The 21,066-nt window shown below is 31.4% G+C and overlaps 1 long non-coding RNA gene across 2 annotated transcripts; it reads right to left on the bottom strand.

The window, feature by feature from the left end:
- Window positions 1-3,362: 3,362 nt before the first annotated feature.
- Window positions 3,363-11,778, bottom strand: LOC134722017 (uncharacterized). Of its 2 annotated transcripts, XR_010107951.1 has the most exons (4): window positions 11,612-11,778; window positions 11,119-11,186; window positions 10,099-10,208; window positions 3,363-3,420 (listed from the first exon to the last, which is right to left on the bottom strand). It is a non-coding gene; the product is annotated as an uncharacterized LOC134722017 (long non-coding RNA). The 2 variants fall into 2 exon arrangements; XR_010107952.1 differs by lacking the exons at window positions 3,363-3,420; window positions 10,099-10,208 and adding an exon at window positions 10,652-10,742.
- Between the last annotated feature and the right edge of the window lie 9,288 nt (window positions 11,779-21,066).

Raw genomic sequence — 21,066 nt, 5'->3', positions numbered from 1 at the left:
GCGGGTGCATTGAAGACCCATTGGTGGCCTTCGGTTGTTGCCTGCTCTATAGTTGGGTTGTTGTCTCTTTGACACATTCCTCATTTCCATCCTCAATTGTATGGTTATAGCGATCAAATATTTGTTTGGCTAAAATAGAGACAATAGTATTTTACTGATGTTCAAATCTAATATATCCATTGTAACAAGACACAAATCAAGGTAACAAAACTAAAAACAAAAACCAGGGGCCACGGTCATAAAACTTTACTCAGTACTTAATTTGTACTTGAAACACAAAATTTTCAATTTTGTATTACTGTATTTTCATGATATCAGAGTCACATCACAAGTGACAAGACTTCACTCAACCTTCCAGATTATATCAGCTATCATTTATTAGCTAAACTGACCGAATTGTGAAGGTTATACGAATTTTACAAATTTGCTCTTCAAAGGCAAACCAGTGCATTATATTTCAAAAATAAAATAATGACTCTTTTCTAACTTCCAGCGCTTCTATCACATTAATCAACAATTCATATTTCTTCGATGCACAAATATCGTTCACTGATTTTCTCTCCAAGGATTGTGTAAAATACAATTAATTTGCTTTTAACATCACAGAGTCTTTTGTTAGGATGATCAAACAAAAAAGCCTTTGTATTCTAATATCATAATACTTTATTGACAATAAATAGAATATCTGAGACATAAAGCTGAGAAACAAAGCAGGTTTGATTACAGGCACTTTTCATTCTATATGTAAAGGCAAACAATCCATTAAACTGTTTGACTGATTAATAGGATTTCGAGTATCGTTCAATTGTAAATATTTCATACATATTCAGAACAAGACACACATTAAACAGTGCAATCGACCAGATATCTTCTGATAACGGGGTCAGCCAGGAATCAAGTCTGTAGAAATATTTGTTTAAATCGCAGACCTTTATTATTGTAAAGTTGTTGAAATGATATTACCAAAGAAATTAAGTGTTCTTGTATACACCATATATTTTAGTACTCCATTGTCGTCTCCGTAGACTCATCAGTGGCGCTCGAATCAACACAGTTTAAATACCAAATCACTGACTAAATTAAAGACATTGAAAAACAACAATTTCGTTCAAGAGTTATGCAAAGTCTGGCTTATGTAATCTATACACGATGATCGTGTTTCTTGCAATGTTGTAACAATTGTATTACAGTAAGTTTACTGAAAGTTACTTCATTAATTATACGTTCAGCACATTGACTACATGATACTGATGATGTTCTGCTTCTGAAAAGGAAAAACAAATCATTTAATTGTTTGACATTTTTATAGTGTTTAGAATAACGACATAATGTAAACATTATAAACATATTCAGACCAAGAAAACACATAAAATAACAACATTTAGTAAATGGTAAATAAACACAAAATGTAAACTTGTTCAGGTTTTAATTCTTTTCGATATCTGGGAAAAAATAATAATCTCTCTGATTCGTTAGTTTTTGCAATTGTGACTATGTTGTGTTGAACTTGATCATACTTTTGAATTACAACCCTACCCTTTGTAATTACAATATAAATGGTGCAACTCGAGTGGTCGAAATACGAACGGGATTTTCCAGGTCATTTGATCAATACAGGAATAATAATCAGATAATATCGTTATATCATAATACTTTATTGACAATAAATAAAATCTTTGAAACATATAGCTGAGAAACAAATCAGTTTTAATTACAGGTACTTTTCTATATGTAAAGGCAAACAATCCATAAAATTGTTAGACAAATTTAAAGCATTTCGAGTATCGTTTAATTGTTAATATTTCATACATACTCAGAACAAGACACACATTAAATAATGCAATCGACTAGATATTCCACTGATAACGAGGTCAACCAGGAATCAAGTCTGTACATAGTATTTGTTTTAATAGCAGACCTATATTATCGTAAAGTTGTTGAATTGATATTCCCAAAGAAATAGGAGTTTTTGTATTACACACTTTGGTACACCCTACGTGCATATCGTCTACAATGACTCAGCAGTGGCACTCGAATTAAAACAGTTTGAATGTCAAATAACTGACGGAATTGAAGACATTGAAAAACAACAATTTCGTTTAAAGAGTTATGCAAAGCCTAACTTATGTAATCTATGCACGTTGATAGTGTCGTTTGCACATTGAGCGCAGGATACCGTAGCTGTTTTCCACCTGAATTGGAAAAAAACATTTATTAAGTACTGTGGATTCATTAATATTTGTTGGATACCAATTTTCGTGGATTTCGTTGGTACAAGAGAACCACGAATTTAGTGTTCAACGAATTGCAAATATTCTAAAGGAATGTATGCAAACTTTGTGAAAACCACGAAACTAAATATCCACGAATATACAGGTTTTCATCAAACCACGAAAATTGATACCCACGAAAATAAATTAATCCACAGTAAGTGTTTTACAGTTTTATAGTGTTTATAGTAACTACATATTGTAAACATTATATACATATTCAGGTCAGGAAAACAAATTAAATAACACAACATTTAGAAAATGGTCAATAATCGAGATGTAAACTTGTTCAGGTTCAATTTCTTTTCTGCATCTTGGATATGTTTGGTTTTTATTGGTTATGTCGTTATTGCTACGTTGAGGCTGACTTAAGTTGAACTTGATCATGCTTTTGAATTACAAATCTTCCCTCTGTATTTACAATATAAATGATGCAACTCGAGTGATATAATATGCGAATGTAAACCCCATGTCAGCCGAACAATACAGGAATACAAATCTGATAATATTCTAATATCATAATACTTAATATTGATAATAATCAAAATCTCAGAAACATAAAGCTGAAAATCAAAACATTTAGGATACAGGCTATATTCATACTATATGTAAAGACAGACAATCCATTAAAATGTTATACTTATTTATAGTATTTCGAGTATCGTTCGATTGTAAATAATTCATACATACTCAGAACAAGACACACATTAAATAATACAATCGACTAGATATTCCACTGATACCGAGGTCAACCAGGAATCAAGTCTGTACAGATAATATTTTTTTTTATCGCAGACCTATATCATGTATATTATCGTAAAGTTGTTGAAATAATATTATCAAAGCAATTAAGTGTTCTTATAAACACAATTGTGCTAAATACACAATACGTGTATTTCATCTACAAAGACTCATCAGTGGCACCCGAATCGAAACAGTTGGAATACCGAACCAATCATGAAGTTACAGACAATTAAGGACAAAACAATTCTTAAGAGGTATGCACATTTTGACGTATGGTACTAGTATCTATGCATGAGGATAGTATCTCGCAATGTTTTAACAAATTTTGTGACAGTAAGTTTACCAATTACCTCATCAATCATATGTGTCAACACATTGGGTGCAGGATACTGATGCTGTTCTGCTTCTAAAACGGAAAAACAAGCATTAATTGTTTGACATTTTAAAGTGTTGAGCAATATTTAGAGTAACGACATATTTTAAACATTATTTACATACTCAGATCAAGAAAACACATTAAATAAAAACATTTTGTAAATGGTAAATAAACGAAAAATGTAAACTTGATCAGGTTTAATTTATTTTCGGCGTCTGTGAAATGTTTTTTTTTCCTGTGATTTCGTTAGTTTTGCAGTTGAGGCTGAAGTTTAACTTGATCATAATTTTTGAAACAAATAGATATAGGAAGATGTGGTGTGAGTGCCAATGAGACAACTCTCCATCCAAACAACAATTTAAAAATTAAACCATTATAGGTTAAAGTACGGCCTTCAACACGGAGCCACGCTTTTGAAATCGCAATATGAATGATATAGCGTAGGTAATCGATATATGCAAATGTACACTCAACGTCAAGCGAACAATGCAGGAATAATAATCTGATAACAACAATTATCATCACTCAAAAAGGATACATCTTGTCATAATCTAAATAGGATTAATTAAATCTTATTTCCAGTAGAGGACCCAACATGGGTATAATCATTAAAGTGATGTTTTAATTAAACAATAAAACTACTCGTTTAATATAAATTGAGTTAATAATATATATAGTAACATTAACCATTATGTTTAGTGTTTATTAACCATGTACCAGAAGCACAATAAAGATTTTTTTTTAGATCTCAACAACAGCAAACAAGGCAGAAGTGTCATTTGTCAAACGGACGACTGTATATATATATATGTATATATAAAGAAGATGTGGTACGAATGCCAATGAGACAACTCTCCATCCAAATAAAAAAATTAAGGTTTAAAAAAAAATCACAAATTATTTTTTTTCAGATTTCAACATTCATATGTGAAACATATCAACAGATTTTAGTTTTCAGTAAAGATCTGTTAGAGTATATACAATCAAAGTCCTTCCTAAAACAATTCTTTTAAAACATTTTAATTTTTTTTAGTCGCAAATCAATGAACCGCAGGTGCAAGATATATGCAACACTCCTGAATCGATATCATCGGTAACAAGATGAATAACCAAAAGATATAAACCTGGAGAAACATAGAGAGAAAAAAATACTTCTTTTGATTAACTTAAGGGTGCTACTTTTACATAGATGATTACAAGAAATAGAAAGCATATCTCGGTTGTTTTCTTTATCAAAGCGAAATAGCCTTCTGTATGACAGTATTATGTATCACCAAGACGATTATGAATACACAGATTGCATCAGACTTACAAAACACATTGGTAACGTTAACAATCAATCAAATTCGGGATTACTCAAGTACGAAAATTTTATAGAATATTATTTTGAATACAATGTTTCATTTGTAAGTTTTATGCATCATCCAACCCAGTATATAATTACACTCCATAACATTTTAGAATTACATAGCACACAGTATGAAAATCAACGATTTTAATTTTAAATCAGGTCTCTCAGTAACGAAACATTTACTTTTTATTAATATGTTGTTTGGAAAACTTTGTATTTTAAACAGATGTAAGGATTTACAGTCTCTCCGTCGTTCAAATTTATATTTGAATAAAAATTAATTGTCTCTTGAAATATTCAAAATATGCCAAAACATATCAAAATGCACCAGTGTTGAGCTTGTTCTTATTCAATTTTTCTCAGGGATATGGCACAAATTTGAAGGTTCATGAAAGTACACAAATCCATTTCTTGAAGAGCTGACACAATGGCTGAAAAAGACTTCTGTTGATTGAATAAAGATTCAATTCGGTTGCAATCTCTTTACCTAACTCGTTCGACTGCAACTTTCACAAAAAATACAATTCCAGCTTGTCACCTTCAAAGCATATGATAAGTTTGCAATGTTTTTTTTTTCTTTTTTTTATTTAGTGCATGAGTATGACATCTGTGTGAATAAAAGACATACCTAACTTGGAAAAATCTTCTTACAAGAAAAAGTAATCTCCAAAGCAACAAAGACATAAATTATACTTTACTTTATCAATTCAGCATTAAACATTTTCAATGAATAATTAGTTCCAAGGTCTTCGTATAATGCAAGTGTTATATATACGGATATCGTACTGTAATTGGGAACCTAGTGGCTGTTTATAGCAGAATGTGAGTACAAACTTTGTAACACATATACAGGCATAAACATTTTATGTGGTATGATTGCCAATGAGACAAATATATGTAGATATAACAGAGGTCACCATATGTCCTTCAGCAATGAAGAACAGCTATATCATAGTCAGCATTTAAAGGGCCTCGACAGGTCAACATATCTATAATCATACATTGATATGTTCCAGATCATATGAGCAATAAGCCATACGCGTATTACATGATGAATGTTAATACGGTTTTCAATTAATTACGAATTTTTTAAAATGAAATTTTGACTTCTTCAATCATAAGGTAATTATTGATACACAGTTAATGAAACTAAGCGTATTATAATTATAATTAAGAATCACAGTAAAACGAAATTGTCATGACCATTATCGATTGTTCTAACAAAACGCTACATGGAAAATATTTATGGATATCTATTTAGCAAGAAGCAAGTTGCGTAAATCAAAAGATTATTGTTCATCGAACACTCTTATTCTTCTTTCTTTAAATCATTTTGGTGCTTAAATTATTAGAATTGCCTTTTTATTTTCAAAATGAAATAAAGTTTAATAATGTGCTCTTGTTTCTATTCATACGATCTTATAATCATATGCGAATTGAATAGGAGTAAGAACACAATAATTCAATGAAAATCTGTACAGATAAGTAGATTTTGTTTATGAAATGATGATTTTATCACTTAGAAAATAAAGTTCTACATACAGACGAAAAAGTCGACAAGCTAAAGGTTATTATGCGTTCGGAGAATAGGGCGTATGTTTTTGCAAAGAAAAATATCTAAAGGTCTAAATACTCGTATGGTTCGATTCGTTAATATTAAAAGAGTATGGCGTGCACGTATGGTCCATATACTCAAATGGTCCAGAACCAATAAGTATGTAAATTCATAGTAATCAAAACCACCCTTTGGGATTTTTTTTTTACTATTGAATTGCTGTGTAACGAGCACTGCCTATCAAAAAGAAATACATTAACGTATTGCATCTTATTCAATAACAACATTGCAGAGACATGATAAATATTAAAACATAGAACTTTTTCAGACTATTTTGAATTCTTAAATAGTGGTCTATAATTATATCGTGTAGCTTTATGGCAATATCAAAGCGTTTCTATTAATTGCGATATTTTCAAAATCAAAGTTGAGGAGCTATTATTTTGATTAAATTGTTCAGTGCTCCAAAGACAATTAATCATTCCCTTAATTGACAGGAAATTATTATGAAAGGTTGAACAGTCCATAAAAGCTTTAATCGATCATATCTTTGCAAGACCTGTCTACGCATGAATATGAAACTACGAAAAACGAGTAAACTGATGTAAACATCACATTATCGAATCCATTTTAAGTTGTTGTTTTTTTTACTTTTTTACTATTCACGTATGTCATAATAGAACTATCAAGCAGATGTTTTGCTTATGTTTTAAATATTAAAGACTTGTTTATCTTATTTGTAAAGTGTTCATTCAAATACAATTTAATTGGTTAGCATAAATAAAGGCAACAGTAGTATACCGATGTTCGAAACTCATAAATCGATAGAAAAAAAAAATCCGGATCACAAATCAAAACCGAAGGAAAAGCAATAAATATAAAAGGAGAATCGTATAAGTTGGGATATATAAACACCATAAGATGGTTACAAAGGAACGTCACCATATCAAAATGGTTAATTAACAATAGGAAATGAAAAGTCATCTCATTTATCATAAATGTTTGTACTAAGCTTTCCGTTAATGGTATAGATATCAAGATCGAGAAAAGGGCAGTGGTCATTGTTAGTATTAGCTTTATTTGAAGCAAGTTCAACAGGATAAATTTCTTTAGTATACTATGATAAGTTTATTTTTATACATACTGAAGTCGTCATTACTGAGAGCCAATATATCATCCAAATATCTAAAAGTATTGTTAATTTTTTGTATCAAATGGTATTCTTATTGGTCTTTGCTAATTTTATTCATGAATTGTAACTCATAACAATACAAAAACAGGTCCGCAATAAGTTGTGCAGTTGTCCCCATTGGAATTCAAATAACGGAATCTCCAGAGCGAACAATAATGTTACCAAGTACAAATTCAAGCGCAGATATAGTACCAAAGCATGTCAAATTGACATAGTTCTTTTGAACATTGCTACTAAAAAATGACTTAAAAGAATTGGACATATGTATTCGCATTCTGACTTTTAAATGCCCAGTTAATTAGGGATATGATTTTTCTCTTAATAAGAAAATGAGGCAAAGTGGTATATAGGGTAGAAAAATCAAAAATATGAACAGATTCAAAATTAATTTATCAAGTAATTCAACGAGATTTTGACACTCCAAAAGTAATTAATTCCACTATTTTCGAGGTCGTTATTTATAACAATTTATTATTAGGTTTTTTATTGTAACAAGTGTACTAGTAAGTAGAATAGACAATTTAGTAGTGGAACAATGTCTTGACGATGAAATAAATCTATATTTGTAAGGTTTTTTTTTTGTGTAGATTCGGAAGCCAGTGCATAGTTGGGACTTTCGTTGTATTTAGTTCTGCTTGTAGAAAAGTAGCTAAAAGTTTGTGTGTAACATATGTCGTTTTCTTAATGTGAAGTCAGTTGGAATGTTGGTGAATACCATTATTCTTACACATTTCTCTATTAAAGTATTTGGAGTTGAATTATGAGCATGGTGAGTGTTACAACATCCATATTATTATTCCGTTTACATATTAATTTTATCACTGCAATGCATCAAGGGTATAACAATGACATATCCTATAATTAGATCACAAACGCAAACAGTTTCTTTCGAGAAGACTATCCTTTTGGGTGTCATATTGAGTGGTTGTATTTCGTCTATGACACGCTTCAAAAAGATTTAAGATCTTAATACCGCCTTACACCAAACTTTTTATCTTCAAATTATGAACCAAACTATATTTCGCGGGTATTTCACGCATGTCAAGAAACAACTTAAAAAAAATCAGCAGATCCAGGATATTAGCATTGGAGCGTGTTCACGATTTTTTAATATAATCTACCGAGCCGGTCGAAAAGGTGGCGATTTTGGCACCTAATAATTCACACATGGATCTGCCACTACCATCAACACTTTTCAATTTAATTCAATAGACCACTTTCGAGTTCATCCGTCACCGGAAAAAACTCGTCAATTATTCGCGCCTTTATCACCGTCATCTGTGCGTTTAGGGGCGTCGTCACTTCCTTACAATGTTGAGCGAGTGGTTGGAAAATTATAATTCTATATTGTACGAATTATTCGGCAAATTGAATTCTGAAAATAGACAATCAACACTGCTGTCATTAGGGAATTGTCAGTAAGTACCTACAGAGCAACCATTATTTCTAGTTTATCCTGCACAAAAACGATCACTTAGACGCTTGATGAACGTAAATAGTGCAGGGATACAGGCGAGCCCCTCTATCTGGTAAATGACGTCATAAAGGCGTGCATAATTGACGAGTTTTTGCCGGTAACGGATGAACTCGAAAGTGGTCTATTCTTTATTAACCAAATGTTTTACAACATATAGGTACATGTATAATTAATATATACGAAATATCGATTACAAAAATATGCGATCACGACAAAACAGACAGAAGCATCAAATACACAAAAAATAAATGCATATAAATTTAATTCAAAAAAGCTTAAACATTTGTTTTTATTGTTTCATTAAATTTGGTTGCTTTTGTACATTTTGGAGATGGATTCATAATCTTAATATACAGCTGCGCCATGAGCGCATGATACGCCCTCCGCCTTTTGTGGAAGTTTTATGCAATAATCACAAAACGTTTCTGAGAAAGCTTTTAGCAATAACCATATACAGTTTTTGAGATACGACAGGACATGTGACCCCCCCCCCCCCCCCAGTTTGAATTAAAACCAAAAAGTATACAGATCTTAAGATTAATATAACAAAGAAGTGTGTAAAGTTTTAAGCAATAACCCTAAATTGGTTTTGGGATACAGCGCGACATATATAGAAACACTCCCTCTTTTTTACAAAATACTCATTAACTCAAAAACGAAATTTTGAATCATCACCAAAAAGTATACAGATCTTAAGATTAATGTAGCTAAGAAGTGTGTAAAGTTTAAGCAATAATCAAAAATCGTGTTTGAGTTACGGTACGACATGGGGGGGAAACACACCCCTGTTTAAGTAACAAAACGATGTAACTCAAAAAAAATAAATCTTATTTTCACCAAAGGGTATACAAATTATTTTACCATCATAAGACACAACTATATAAAGTTTCATGAAATTTGAATAAGTCGTTCTCAAGTTACAGTGCGACATGTTTACACCAGACAGAGAGACACACAGACGGACAGACGGATGGACACCTGACATTTGTTTACCATAATACGTCCCGTCAAAATTTGGACAGGCGTATAAAATCTAACGTTTAACACAACACATGGGTTGCACACATCTCTAGAATGTTAAACTAACAATAGTATAATTTTCATAGAAGAGCTGCTAAAAACTCATCATATACCTCATTTTCTGCATAGAAGCGCCTTTTATTAAATTAATGTATCTGTAGTTGAAACTGTATTGATGTGAATACTTTATCCTTCTTGTTTCTAAATTCTGTAGTAATCAAACCTGCAATAAAAGGGGGATAACTCAACTTTATAGATAAACTAATTAAAGATACCAGGATTAAATTTTGTATTTGAGCAGACATGCGTTTCGTCTACAAAAGACTCATCAGTGACGCTCGAATCCAGAAAAGTTAAAAAGGCCAAATAACGTACGAAGTTGAAGAGCAAAGAGGACCAATATTCCTAAAAGTTTTGCCAAGTACAGTTAAGGTAACTTATTCCTGAAGTATAAAAATGGGGTGGGGTCTCTTCCTATATGAAGGTGTATACAGATGTGCAGTTGGAATGGGTCCTTTTTTTGGCACATCAAATATATCAATAGGTTGAGATTTCACCAAGGTAATAATTATGTCATTCGGTCAATAATTTTCACCTTTCGATTAGATTCTTGTATAAATAGTTTGTTAATGCTGTTTTATCGTTTAAAACAAAGTCTAGATGAAACCGGGTGGAAATGGGCATCATAAAGACTCGGTTGTAGTATTATGGATTCTTTATTAAAGGTCTTAGTAAACGGTTGTCTTGTATAAAGACCCTACAAAACATAATTATAAAATACTATAAATACAGGTGCAAAGATAGATAACTCTGACATGTTTATGAACAAGTACATTGTATAACATCCTTAATAAAATAATATTCCCTTTCACATCTATAATTCTATCTCAAAGACTCAACATAAACTTGCGTCTTACATGTATTAGTTTATGCATCTCATAAACTTAATTGCAATAAATATTCTGTTACCATGTAAATAATATATACTACATGAATTCTATAAATAGTAATAAACTAAGCAAAACGGTAAAACATTAAAATATCTACATGCAGCAACTCAGCAACGCAAAGTAAGCAAAATAAGCAAATAACTAACCAAATGATAAAACAACATAATACAACTCTTTGCTTACCTCAAGTGCTAGTTTGAAGGTCACAAGACTTCATATGTGTATTGGCTACATGTACATCAAATATTAACCTGAAGATAAATATAAATTTATAACTACTGCGTTCCATGTCTATAATATGAACACATACCAAAAATAAGAAAATCTGTTCCCTTAGATACTAAAACGTAATAAAGGTTTAAAATGAATATTTAACTATTTAATTTACTTCTTATTTATACACAAGAAAACTCTTTCTTTCTATTTAATATAATTGCACTCCCATGCTCTATTATAACCTATTATTTAGTAATTATTTAATATTTTAATCATTTATCGATCTTTAATGATTTAAAGCATGTTATGGTTAATTAATTGTATTTATCATTCATAAAGGTCATATTCATACTACAGATTCATTTCTCCATTCAATCCAATCAATCTAACCAAATCTTGCATACTCTGTTAAAAACTATAGAACTATTAAATTAATGTGAGAAAAGTATATACAACTGACCTGTAAAGTAGTAATATGAATTCCCAAAAGATTCAGCAATAACTATACAATAATTCATATAAGACCATTTGCACACTCCAAAATTGTGAAATCTATCTTCTCACTATGACAGTTGAAATAAGAGTGTCCAGAACAATAGAATTTTCCCTCCAAAAAGAACATGTGACCAAAATTACTATCCATAAGAAATATAGCCTTAATTAAGATTCTAAATATAGAAATCAAGGTAACATAGACAAACAGGTACACTGGTCAGTTTAACAGTAATCAGACTAGACAAATTAAATAACATTCAATTTGTAACTAATAATATCAATAGTATGACAATCATTTTATTCCAATATATCTAATCAATATATACAAATTTACATTTACAAAAATATGCTAAATTCCACTCTACCACATACTCCCCCCCCAGCCGGAAAATGACGTCTCGGCATTTCCTGCTACGTAGAAGCATTGGTAGATGACTTCAAAATGTCCAGAATGGTTCGACCTGCCTCTGTCTGTAAATCTTGGAGTATAAAAAGATTAATATGGAATAACTGAGAAATATTTGAATGGGTAATGATTTTGCCATGAAATATGTTTATTGGTCAGGATTCCATGAGACTACAATATAGGAAAAAGGGGGGTTAAAATCCCAGCTGCACATCTGTACCCCAAAATCCATGTTGAGACCCCCCCCCCCCTTTCCGTTTGTAGAAAAGACTAAGAAAACACTTAGATATTGAGTTATATATTCCAAAGTTAAAGATAACAGTTGTGTGTCAATGTTTAACACGTCTAAATCGTTTTGCAATATACCGTCTAAAAGAACGCAAGTGCTTTTAGGGAACTACTTTAAACCAAAATAGAGTGTGTTTATTTTGTATAAGCATCCCCTGATGTGCATTCACCAATGGTTATGCGAATTCAGTCACAGTAAAACATATCATGATAGGGAAAAGGACAAAATATGGCAAATTTCAAAAGGCCAAACCTGAAAAAGAGAAAATTAATTCAATAATTATTTCATTAATTCATATAGAACGAATAATATGTCAAAAGTGTGAGAAAAACGTTCAACTGAAGTATTTTCCTTTTTGTTCCTTTATAAGCAAAGTAAAATAGATATACTATTTGCCGAAGTCTTTTCCATAGAAGTAATTAACGATCAACCAACGTAGGAAATAAAATACAACATTGCTAAAAATTAAATTTTCAAAATGCCTCATGGCATAGTTATGAAGCCGCCGCAGTGGCGGATCCAGAGGGGAGTTCCTATGGTTGGACCCCCTCTTATTTTTGGAACGATCTTTAAGCTAAATCAAAGTATGCAAAATGCTAAAAACTTGTACATAAACTACTAGTTCGCAATTTCTTTGATTTTTCAATCAGGTCAATTTGAAAATAAGGAGATATATATAGTCGGCTATAACGGCCCGACGAGAAAAAATTGAAAACAATTCATTTGAGAAACTAATTGCCTAATTTATCATTAAACTGAGCAAATTACGAAAAACAAATATAACGGATAATTGAACTACTGAACCAACAACCCAACCCCAATAGTCTGTCAAGACTGAATTCGAATCCTCCAATGAAGAATTATCAGTTTTTCTGCCGAAGGCCGACAGTTTTCTCAAGTTTCCTCCGCCAATAAAAACTATCCACCAATTAAGCCATTGTGTTGAAAATGGCGCTAAAAATAAACCGGTTCTATGCAGTTTTAAATCCAGACTCTATTGATATGCAGGTAATCTAAATCTTTAAATCAATTTTTGTGTATTGGTACGAACCGAACATTTAAAGTATTTTTTGTCATTCTATATGCCATTTCGTCACACGTCTATTAACTAGTGGTGGAATACTTTGTTGGATAATAATACATGACCTTAGGAGAAGTGTTCAACTTGTAATTGTTGGAAATTTTATGTCTATAAAATAATAAATCATAACTATTGAAGCAAACACTAGTACATTTCAATGTTACTCTAAATAGCGCAACCGACAGTAGAGATCAAGTCCCGTATTAAACTTGCAGATTTTTCATTTCAATTTTTATCTAAAATGTCTGTTTCAAACTGTGATCCGGAGTTTGTGTCAAAATCAACTTTAATGGTGTTGAAGCAGACAATAACACAATTAGTTATATATTTTTCCCAATTTAGACATTTAACGGTTAATGTCTAAAATTTACTACAAAAAAAAACCAATATAACATTTGATTTTTAAGTATTGCAAACGTATATATACAGTTTTTATTACGTACAAATTCAAATTAGCACTTTAAAAAATCGTGTTTTGAACAAACTACATCAATTGCAATAATGCATGTAATTTGTAAGTTTCATTTTTTTTTAATAGTTTATCGTTTAAACAATTTTTATGGAAGGTATTACATTTAAGTCAAAGGATGGGCGAACTGCAATTAAGTAAACACATGAAGACCAGTCTAGACGAGTTTCAAATGGAACTGCAGAAACATTACTTATTGACCCCGATAATACAACGTACTATGACAGTACATTTTATTCTTTTATCTAACTTTTGTACTTTGACATTCCAATCATTTCTAGTCTAAAAACAACTTAAATTCAGAGAGTATTTTTCTGTATATTGATGATGTACTGTCTCTTAATAATAATAGATTCAGTGATCACTTAATTTTATTATATTCAAGTGAACTTAAAATTAAAGATACTACCGACACAGATAAATCTGCTTCATATTTAGACCTTTTTCTCGAAATGACTCCTGATGGTAGGTTGAATACCAAAATTTATGACAAACGCGATGATTTAAATTTTCCTACAGTCAGCTTTTCATTTCTGTGTAGCAACATTCCAGAGGCCCAGCATATGGAGTATATGTTTCTCTATTGATACGTTACTCTAGAGCTACTAGCTCAAAGTACGTTGATTTTATTGAACGAAGAATACTGCTTTCTCAAAAATTACTGTTATTTCTTAACTATCACTTATACTTGTTGATGTAAATGTCCTTTGGGTTTGTGAGTCTTTGTTTACCCCTTGGTTTTGATTGTTATTGTCTTTCTCCCTCCCTTCAGATCATAAGATTGTGCATGTGTTTTTAAAAACGAATAATAATGTCATTATGTTATGCACCTACAATGTATATTTAGAGCAACTGAATTTCAACTTTCATCTCCGATACGACAAACCACTTCGTCAGGTGCGCAATTTTTACCCCTCGTATATATGAATTGTTGCAAGAATTATATTGAATATGGAAGGCTTTAAATTATGAGCCAGTAAAATGACTTGTACAAGAATATATTCAAGTTTCACGGGTTAAGTCCAATAATTCTAGAACATGAAAAAAAATATGTTTAAAGCACACTTTGGTTAATAAAGGACTTGTGGAAAACTGCCTTGAAACTTGGAGTGACAATTTGGAAAAATTTCAAATTTAAAAGAGAGCTTACATTCACCAATCACAACAGTTCATATAAAAAAGAAGATGTGTTATAATAGCAAATGAGACAACTCTCCACAAGAGACCAAATTACACAGAAATTAACGACTATAGGTCACCATAAGGCCTTCAACAATGAGAAAACCTCATATAATTTGAAGTTAATTTACCAAAGCCTACAAAACCTTATAAATTTCAAGCGTCCGAAGCCATTTTCTAGATTTTTCTTCATCAGGAGCATTCGAAGTCAAATATTGCAATGCCAAGAATGTATAAGAATCGAGAAAATCTGTAGGTATGTATTACAGTTAATTGTTCTATATACACTCATATATATATAGCAACAATATTATTTCCTACAGAAAATTATTATTCAGTAATTCGTTCATTTTATTAGACAGGGATTAAAACCATATCAATGTCCAAGGAATGGGAGAGATCCGTTTGCGCCAAAAATGCATCCTTTTGCGCCAAAAATGCGTCCTTTTGCGCCACCTGTTTTAAAATTACATGGTATCATTTGCGCCAAAAATAAATCATACAATTTCGCCAATTAGAAGAAAAATGACTTCCCTCCTCCTTTATTATGACTTGGAGCTGGCAATTTACACGGCAAATGTTTCCTCTTCTGAAACATCCTTTCTTCTTACTGCTGCTGCATGGGTCCAAAGTCTTCCCAATTTAATATATGTAGTAGCTTGTAACTTCAATGTATAATATATAATATCAATAATTACTGTGAAATGCTTCTGCTCCATTACTTGTACGTCTTGCGGTAGATAGAGTTTCAGACAATACGAATGGTGGGAACAAAGCACCAGCACTGTGTCATCAACATACATGTACATGTATGTAGCTAAAACATATTCAGCAAAAGCTTCTATTTTCTTCTTTTGGCATATCTCGTATTAAATATTCAGCAAAGCAATAAGTTTTCTTCTCTCTCTGTACATGGACTGTATAATACATTTTCAGTCATTTCTGTGCAGATGCTTCATGGTGAAATATCTCTAAACATATAACACTGTGCGGGACAAATTTGCCATTCCAGAATTGGCAAATCCTACTTTGTCGGTTTACAAGATATCAAAAATATGTTTTGCCCAAGGGAAAGATAATAATATTTTGATACTTTTTAAGCCAAAAATAAGAATAAATATTAATCATTAACATGTATGATAGATATGTGAACAGGTAAATTGGCGTAAGTTCAGAATATTGGCGAAATTGATACATTTGGGAAAAAAACATTTGGCGCAAATGATACCCCTGAAAAACAGTAATTGGCACAAAAGGACTGCTACCAATGGAATTTACAAATACGTGCATGACCTCATGGAACTTTACCTATGTTATTATTCTAAATAAATCTTTGTAATCTATTATTAGTGCACGCGATCTTTGTAATCTATTATTAGTGCACGCGATCTTTGCTTTGTTTTCCTATCAGATTATTGACATTATATTTGAGTTATTCAAGTGCAAAATAAATAAGAAAAAAACAAGATAGGGAATGGAAATATATCACACTTGTGGTTAGCGAGACGAGATTGTTTTAACATCTGTATGTAGGAGTGGACAAAGAGTATTGTTCTTCCTTTCTACGCTTGAAAAAATATATCTCACTGTAAAAAAAAAAAAAAAAAAGATTTATAAAAATAAGATGTGATTTGATTGCAAGGGAAACAGGTTAACAACTATTGTTCAACAATGAGCAAAACGTTGTTTATTTCTATGCAATGTTCCTAAACTTACATGAACAGAAAAAATGTGCAAGGGGACGATAATGAGGAATATCATGAGGAATATCATGTCCGTCAATTCGCTCATAGAAGGAATTATAAATATTAATATATTTCCTAGATTATTATTGGTGAAACAGGTGAAACATTTTGGTTAAAAACTTGTTATTTGTCAACGGCTAGTCGCCATTTGGGCATGATTTCACATCCACATTTGGGCTAATCCTTTGATGTACAAATACTATGATATGATTGCAAATTAAATTATACCACACTCTCGGTTGCAACATGTGGAGCAAGATCTGATTACCCTTCCTGTGCACCTGATAATGATCCCGAATATAAAAAAGAAGGTTTGATATGATTGCCAATGAGACAACTGTCCACAAGTGACCAAAATGACACAGAAATTATCACCAAAGGTCATCGAACGGCCTTCAACAATGAGCAAAGCCCATACCGCATAGTCAGCTATAAAAGGCACCGAAATGACAATGCAAAACAATTCAAATGGGAAAACTAACGGCCTTATTTATATAAAAAATGTACGAAAAAAACCCATATGTAACACATCAACAACTGAATAATATGCTCCTGACTTGTCTGGTTGGGTTTGTGTTGCTCAGTTTTTAGTTAGCTATATAGTGTTTTGTGAACAGACTGTCGGTCTATTTTTTTTCAGCCATGGCGTTTTCAGTTAATGTTCGACTTATGAGTTTGAGTGTCCCTCACGTACCTTTCGATTCTCTGTCATAGACCCAAAATAAGATAGAAGTTTTAAAACAACTACAGGTAACTGTACACAGCCTTCAACAAAGAGGAAAACCAATATCGCATAGCCAGCTATTAAAGGCCCCGAAATGAGACAAATGTGAAACAATGCAAACGAAAAGAAATTTAACGACCTGATTGATGTAATAAAAACAATCAACAAAAATCAAATATGACATACAGCAACAAACGATAACTAATAATGTATTTGTACAAGTTACAACAATTGCAATAATGCATATAATGTACTATACGTTGTAAGATCACAAATTGTCTATCATGTAAACGATATTTTGAGGAAAATATTACCATTCGAGTTTCTTACGAAAGGGTGGAAAATAAAAAAATAACTTCTGCATGTTTAATTTAAGACCAATATAGCCTTATATAAATAGTTTGTTTCGGCAAACTTTTCGCTTTTTTGTTGTTGTAAAATTTAGACATATAACTGTAAAGTTTTGTCTATCGTAAGATACATTTTCAACTCAAGAGAAATTTAAATTTACTACTTTTTGCAATGGTGATGATTCAAATTAAATAAGCTCTTAAATAGACTTCACACATCTCCTTCTATATTCAAGTTTAACAGTCAACTTGACATCTCCTTAGAAGGTAATTGATAACGGGTACAAGACATTAAGGCTAATCATATGCAAAAAATGGATCCATTTATCAGTAAAATACGAGATTTGTTTTGATCGAACATTTTTTAAGGTTGCTATTTAATATCGTAGAAGCTATCGTTCAAATCTCATAGCGATATTATTTTTAGCCCATGCGGTATCTTCATGTAAATTTTAAACTAAAAAAAAAACTTTGTACAAAGAGATGAAAATAAAATATATATTTCAAAATTCTGCTTCAAACATATCTCTTGATAGTTTTTTTTTAAGTTTACATAGAACAAGTCTGCACAAAGTACATTACTGATGTTAAAAAAAACATAACCCCAAGCTTTATCTTTATTTTATCTGGGAGTTGTACAGGGAGGTTTCGGGAACGGAATTGAAACACATCTTTCATATCTGTATGAAGAAAGATTTTGTATCTTTCTATATAAATGTTGCCAGAACGGCTTCCAGTGGGATTCTGTCTTTGGGAACGATTCACAATGCGGGGTACTAGCTCTTTGTTCACACACAAGTCGGCAGTTCAATACAGTAAACAGAAACAAATTGGTGAAAATCCAAATTCATTTAATAAAGTCCAAATATGAAATACTAGTGTTACAACTTAGTTATTTTAAATCAAAAACAATGTATATGATTGCGATGTAAAATTCGAACGCAGTTCATGTGCTCTCGTTGGCATACCCAAACGGAGTCCTTGAATACAAATTTATCTTTCTTTAAATACCAAATAAAGTTGCTATTACAACACAGTTTGTAATGGTCATTTCGTCAACAGAAATTAGATAACAGATTGATTACGTTTATCAAAGAGAATTACGATAGGTGATCAATCTATCGGCGAATTAAATTATGTGTGTATTAGAGATTTCCAATAAAATGACATACGTACCTAACTCGACGTACGCACGTAACGGGACCGGTTATTGCTAACCAATTAATTTTGTTAAATGCGTTACTAAAGTTTTAACTAAGTATTCCTAAACTATGAAACCCATTTATAATAAATTTTATCATTATCAAATATTTCTAAGATGCTGAAAAACGAAAGAAATCATGATTTCTATATATCACGTGATTATTGATATTCCCGCCTAAACTTCACTGTCATAAGACCACGTATATATACGTATATTTACCTATCGTACGATTCATTGGAGTTGTCTTTCATGGTTTTGACAATTATGACTTTGATTTTCAGATAAAATTGCAAAATTTAATGAACCTATTATTTGATATTTTAATTGTATTGATTTTGTTTGTCGTTATCTGATAGATTCTTCTTTTTGATTTTTTATGTTTTATTATATTTAATTTCCGTGGGTATTAATTTATATAGATTTTGTCGTAATTTCAGTAAAAATGAGCTCAAAATGTAAATCATAACGTGTCTCAGTTAAAGTTGAAAACTGGGATTGCATCATACTTTATTAAGTATCATTTCAAACGTTATCTCACTCTGGACTTAATCTCCTCAATTTACAATCTTCTAAAAACAAATTCAACAGGGAAAAAGTACGTCAACGGGAAGTGAATATTTTAAAAAAAACCATTACAGGTCATGTACTTCTTTAAATTAGTTGACATATTCTTTTCTTTCAAATGAAAGTCAACGAACATTATCAAAGGAAAAATGTAGTTGATAATAATGTGTGTAAATAAATGTGTACACCAATTCGTTAGATTGTAATTTAGAAGGTGTACTTGATTATCAATTGATGACTGATAAAGCTGACTATATGCGGTATGGGCTTTGCTCATTGTTGAAGGCCGTACGGTGACATATAATTGTTAATGTTTGTGTCATTTTGGTATTTTGTGGATAGTTGTCTCATTGGCAATCATACCACATCTTCTTTTTTATATTGACCACTGTGGATAGTAAACTATCAACTTATTATAGTAATTTGCTAAAAATATCCTGTCCCCAAGTATTTATAATTAAAAGTGGATAAGAATGTCAATTTACATAGCTGTTACATTTTTGAGACAACTATAATGTCAATTCAGTCTTTACGGGAATTTTCTTTTAATCGTATTTATTCAATTAGAAGTAGATTTTAAAGCTATCGCATATATTGATTGAGTTAGCGAAAATTTTAAGTTTCAATTTTTGTCTCGCTTTGGAGGTTTATATATATAAAAGTGACAACTATGCGACAGATTCAATGACAGGATCACCAGTGAAGGTGTTACACAACTGAGAAAAAAATCATTTTATATTCATAATTATATACTTGTATATGGGATTGACTGGTAGCAAGCTAGCCCCGAATACAAATTCAATTATTCTGTTGGACCCCCTGATCGAATGACTTTAAGACTGCATTTTTCGGTTTTTCCACCAAGCATGATGCATTCACGAGCAAGAGCAGGTATTGGTTTACTCTTAGAAAGACAAGTGTTTCTTTATTGTGGTTACGCTCATTTGTTAGCTAGCATATGAAAATGCTACTCTTAATTGTCGGGCATGTTTAAAAAGGTATATGTATTTATCATTATAATTAATTTTCATCATCCTCAATATATATGTAATATTTGTCGCTGGATATACGACATACATCAGTATCATCATCATCTTAAGTGCTATAGCTTGAGGCATAATCTTCGTCGTAAGTACATGTATTATATATAGCTTGAGGCTTCTTCGTCGTAAGTATAACGTGAGGTTTAATTCTTGTTTTATATTTCAGCCGGTTTATGTCGAGAACTTATTTTACGCATGCATATCTATGATACATAGTTTTTATAAATATCCAAGTTATAGCCAATCATAGAAGTATGTTTATCAAATGATCATGATCACATTTAAAACAGATAGATAGGGATTGACTCGTGAGACTGAAACGAAGCATAAAAACAGCTAGCCATTTCTAGTACTTCCAAATACTAG

Source organism: Mytilus trossulus, chromosome 6, assembly GCF_036588685.1.
Source record: "Mytilus trossulus isolate FHL-02 chromosome 6, PNRI_Mtr1.1.1.hap1, whole genome shotgun sequence".
Lineage (NCBI taxonomy): Eukaryota > Metazoa > Mollusca > Bivalvia > Mytilida > Mytilidae > Mytilus > Mytilus trossulus.
This window is presented reverse-complemented; position numbering and strand designations above follow the sequence as displayed.